Here is a 6,000-nt window from a genome sequence, read left to right as displayed (position 1 = left end):
AATTAAAACATCGGCTTCAGCAAACCATTTTTTCTCTTTTTGCTCCTAATTATCTTGAAACGGAATCTTTACAAACAATTGTCCTATTCATCTGCAAAGCGGCTATCGTGAAAGTGAAAGTTACCAGTCCCGTTGCCCGTGTTAAGCAGCATAAAGATAAGTAGGAAATACGAAAAACACCGTCTTGAACAACCATACACGAAAAAAGAATGACAATTTGTCGATCTCATTTTCAAAAATCAAAACTCATGTATATTTTGTCGTTTTAAATGCGTGTTTTGTCATATACCAGGCACTAAGAAAAACTTAAATGTAGCGTATGTACAATACATATTATAATCTTTGTATTGACTTTTAAATATAGTTGCTGATATATACTCATTTTATTGACACTATGCAATTATTATAATTTGGTTTTCATGGACTCTTCGTATTGGAAAATAAAATCTTACATATTTTACGATCTTGCATTTCAAAGCATAATTTATCGTTTAGCGCGTAGCGATATCGATTTTAGTGCGAAAGTTGCTTTGGTTAACCTCAATTTCAACTCATTAATCGTCGTCCTTGTGCAATAACTCAATATATACATTAAGAAATAGATGCAGATATTGAGTTATTGCACTAAGGTGACAATATAACTTGGTCAAAAAACATATGTGTTTTCTGTTTATGATGACCGTCTTATCGACGAGACAGATTTAATTTATAAAACTTCTAAACTCGCAAACATAGGTATATAGAGCTCAAGGTAATCGTCGTTCTCTATCATATGTTATCGTAAAACAAACATATGTAGATATGTAAGAGTATGTCTGCACTTGAACTGAAACCAAACGGGATACATATCTCATGAGAGATATAATAAACGTTGTTTGACCTCAAAACGTTTTACCCGCCCACGCGTTGGATCGTGGAAAGACCTACTGGTAAATAACAGAGCCCATGGTTCATCTCATATCATATAAATGTAAATCAACTGTATGTTAATATTAATACTGATGTCGACTCGATTATGAAAACTGCTCATTAGGTTTGATAAAGGAATAAAAGCGAGGCAGGTGGCTATTGTTTCCGTCGGTGAGAAACAAGACGAGCACAAAAACTAGAAATACCATTGACATGATAAGGAATTGCTGCTCGGCTTCTAAAATAATTATATTGAATTGAAGTATCTAATCTTCTTCCCGTCTAGCGTTTCTCATAAACATGAATCATTTTAAATCTGCTTGTTACTCAGAAAAAGCATGAGACATATCGCAAGTACTGGTACACCATACAGAAGTTGATATTTATAATGAACACGCACTTTCTTATCTTGCGTTTGTTTAAATGTATGCATTAATTCCTCTCAATCAGATTTGATATTTTTTACGTCCAATTAAGCTACAATATAATAAGCTCATATATCACTTAAAAAGATGATATTGGATAATATCATAACCACAATACCATACGGCAATTGTGTAACAAATATAATCCATTCCTTGTATTCGCCGCAGTACGCTGATATTTGAATTCTACTCATTTAATCTTCCTTGTGTAGTTTTGTGAAAACAGTAAGTTTTTATCCCAAAATTCAGCTTATTTCACATTGCATTCAGACATGAAAGTGTATCAAAGAATATAACAAGAGTTTGTTGAAGGTAGAAGATACTTTGTTTTGTTCAACACTACATCTAAGGATATTTGCCTTTGTTTTGCCTCCATGCCTTGCAGAAAAACACTCAGAAATTATGAGTTTGAAATAATATAATCCAGAAATTCTAACATGAATCTGTGCAATGGTAAACCATACAATGATCTAATTGAAATGGCTTAGAATAGTGATAGACTTGTGATTGAAAAGTGTTTTACCTTTCGAGTGTTACGGTTATTAAATGATATCTCACCTGACATTTTCCCTGATTAATATTTTTGCCGGGGATTTTAAATCATTCGACCGGTCATGACATGTTATGATTTTATAAAAAGAGAAATACTTTCACTTTTAACACAAGTATCTTCCAAACTGGTAAATATGTCCATTCGACGTCAAATTAACAATATGTGTTGGTCATCACATTAATTACACCATATTTTACGCTCGCAGGAATTAATTATACAATATTTTAGAAAAGGAAAAGACTCATTCAATATAAACTTGCTTATCATTGTTCCATTACATATTAAAGGAATTTTAGACGTAGCATTTTCACCTTCAAAACAGTTCAAAAAGGATAGGGTTAATCATAATACTGTTTAACACAGTGATTCATTGTATTAAAGAAAACTACCCCGAGCACGTCATCAAAGTATACTAAATAGTTGTGGGCCTAATATATTGAAATCAAATACTTTTTTATTGGTTACTTTCCGCGACACTAATCATTCATTTGCAGCAAAGTCATAGTAATGGTAAATATACGATTTCTTAAGACTCTCTTTTTATTTCTTCCGTTGGTTTCAATTACTGTTTGATATGCGTCGTAGGTTAAAACATCAAACTGTTTGTAATATGATGCTATAATAATAATAATAATAATAATAATAATAATAATAATAATAATAATAATAATAATAATAATAATTAAATTAATTCGAATACTAATACTAACACTACGTCTACAATTAATAAAAATACTAATACTAATATTAATAACAGTCATACTACTACTACTACTACTACTACTACTACTACTACTACTACTACTACAATTACTTTTACTACTACTACTATTACTACTACTACTGCTACTACCACTACCACTACTAATACTAATACTAATACTAATAATAAGTATGATAAAAAAAATAATAATAACCATAATTATAACATTAATTATAATAGTAAAAGTAAAAGTAACAGCAGTAGCAGCAGCAGCAGTAGATGTAGTAGCAGAAGCAGTAGCAGTAGCAGCAAAAGCAGCAGCAAAATTATCATTTCCTTTAAGGAAAAATAAATTATAAACGCTGAATTTAGTTTTATTAATATTTCGGGAACGTTCGAATGACTTCTTAACATACTGTTACGTACACAATTTACATTCTGTTCCCGCAACAATACATATTACGATTTTAATACACATGCGTAAATAATGTGCAGTGTTTATAACTTTTATAAATATCTCGTTTCATCAACGTTGAACTCTCAAAACATCTGTACAATCACATGCGCATTGAATTATAAAGCAAAAAGGAATGTTGTAGTGTATTATCCAGATTACTTGTTTGAAAAGTTGAGGCGTTTGAGACACCATCACCGGCTTGATAATAGGAATCTCTTATTCATCAAACAGTGATTGTCTTCTCATACAGCGTAGACATAATATTTATTTAAGGAGGAATTCTAGTGGTGTTTTGTGTATTACCTTTTCACATTGTACAAACATTGCTGTTAAATGTTCATACAAGTGTCAATTAAAACTGTATAAATATCTTCGACTTATTCCAAGGTACATTCCGGAAGGAAGATACCTGTTTTTAATTTGAATTATTCACCGGGTCAAAAACTCCGGCTTCAGCAAGCAACCCATCTTTTTCATTTTGCTCCTTATGATCTTGCAACAAAATATTTGCACCTGTCCTATTCGTCTGCAAAGCGGCTACCGAAAAAGTTACCAATCAGGTTGCCCTCTAAAGCAGCAAAAAGATTGGTAGGAAATACGAAATGAACTAACAAACATTCACAAAAATGTCATGACAAATCGAGGATGGCATTTTCAAAAATCAATACTCAATCAATGTATATTTTGTCGTTTTAAGGCATGATTTGTCATAAACCAAGCCCTGAGACAAACTTAATTGTAGCGTTTGTACAATAGATATTGAAGTCGTTTATGGTTTTTAAGTACGAGTATATTTACTGATATATACATATACTCATTTTATGACGCTATTCAGTTAACACACTTTAAGTTGCATGGACTTTTCGTATTGAAAAGAAAATAGTTCAGATTTTACAATCTCGCATTTCAAAACATACACTTTTGTTAAACGCAATGCTTAGCAAGATGGATTTGTGTGCGAAATGGCCATTGGTTAACCACATTTCATATATAACGAATTTTAAAACAATGTAAGATACATATGCACACTGATGGTTAAGATTTGCTTAAAAACAATTTAAAATACACAACCATTCCCTTTTGGCCATTCGAGGTTATTCTTTTCCGTATTACTATTATCAAGCTCTAATGAAACTGTTGACTAATCTTATTTGTCCTCATGCTGTCATGTTTATATATCCTGAGTGTAATACAGATGTTTGAATGGTACTGCTGCTTTAAATGCGGCGAACATATTGCAGAAAATCATACTTAGTATTCTGATTTATGATGATCCTCTCATTGGCGAGATGTTTAAACTTGCAAGTTTATTTGTTAATGTAGCATTTAGAAACAGTATAACAGTAAAAATAGAAATATGGCCGGCATGCCATTTGCTTTTCTAGCTTACACATTCGCTTCACTTTGTGGTTACCTGATTTGTAAAACGAATAGCAAACTGTACGTTTACAAAGTGTTGCTATTATTCATATTTGGCTCGATGCAAATGTTTTATAACGTATTAAAACAAGTAATTGCTTTTGATGTTGATTAAAATCGTTTAAAAGAATGGTTTAGTTCGTCCAGCCTACGACGCAATCTGCCATTTAATAAACCTTTTAATAGATTAATAGATAATAATACACGATTGTATTATCAAATGGTGTACTTTTACCATATCAGTCAACCAACCTCTGTGAATTGACCAGGTAGACGTAGGCTCCCATCTGCAACAATGCTCTAACTAGTTCATTTGTTCGAATGCTCAAAGTCGGAGAATCGCAGTTGTTTTAATTGTTTATTAATACATTTATTATAGTCTTAACACCAAAAAGCATATAGATACAATACAAAAATACCGAAAGCCTAATGCATGACCGATTTCGTTTATAATAAACAACTAAAATACAAGCTGCGAAAAAGATCTATACATCTTGTTTCTGTCATTTACTTTACACATTAGAAAACCACAAGTTATATACTACTCAATTGAAGAGGAACCAAAGTTTACAATTATTTCCCATCGTTGTATTCATACATAGTCTTACAGATTGTAGAAAATAATCAACTATTTTACTGCATAACTCAAACGAAAATAATAAACGGTTGAGATACATTTAAAATAGCTATACACAATAAATAACGATTCATTAAAACGAGTAAAAATGAAAATGAATTGAACAAAAAGCAAGGCATATTACAGACAGAAAGTTCATTGGTTGTCATAAGAGCCAATCTGCAAATTAAACATAATAGTTTAAACGGCTGAGAGTACAGAACGGATTCAGCAGCAATCAACAACCCTTGTCATTCACCAGAAATGTCCCATAATGTTGAAAATACAAATCGGATTGACCAGCAATCCACAACCCCGGTAATTCACCAGAAGTGTCTCATAAAGGTTGGAAATACAAAACGGATTGACCAGCAATCCACAACCCTGGCAAATAACCAGAAGTGTCCCATAAAGGTTGGAAATACATAAAGGTTTGACCAGCCATCCGCACCCCTGGCAAATCACCAGAAGTGTCCAATAAAGTTTGGAAATACAGAACGGATTAACCAGCAATCCGAAAGCTGTTCAAACAAGACCGGATGTATTCAATAATACAATTATATTGTTCCGAGTTTGGTGACAGCTCGTAGTTATTGTAGAACATATTTTCCTCAAAATGGGATAACCTTCCATCACCTGAAAATATATATTACAATCCTTATTATATTTGCTTATCTAAACTACACAAATCTGATACTGAAAGGCATTTGCTATGAGAAAATATTAAAAACAGGAGCCATTCTTACCATCCGTATCAACGTGTGTGAGCACCCAATCAGCGAGCCAGCCGCCTGTAACTTTGCAAAGTGTGTGTACTAAGTACATCATGAAGTCATCTTAAAACGTTCAAGGGAATGAATAATAGTTCAATAAATGATTTATCACGAAATAATCCATAAATCAATAAAAAACAACGTC

The sequence above is a fragment of the Mya arenaria genome, chromosome 3, assembly GCF_026914265.1.
Source record: "Mya arenaria isolate MELC-2E11 chromosome 3, ASM2691426v1".
NCBI classification, from domain to species: domain Eukaryota; kingdom Metazoa; phylum Mollusca; class Bivalvia; order Myida; family Myidae; genus Mya; species Mya arenaria.
Note: the sequence above shows the minus strand (reverse complement) of the source record.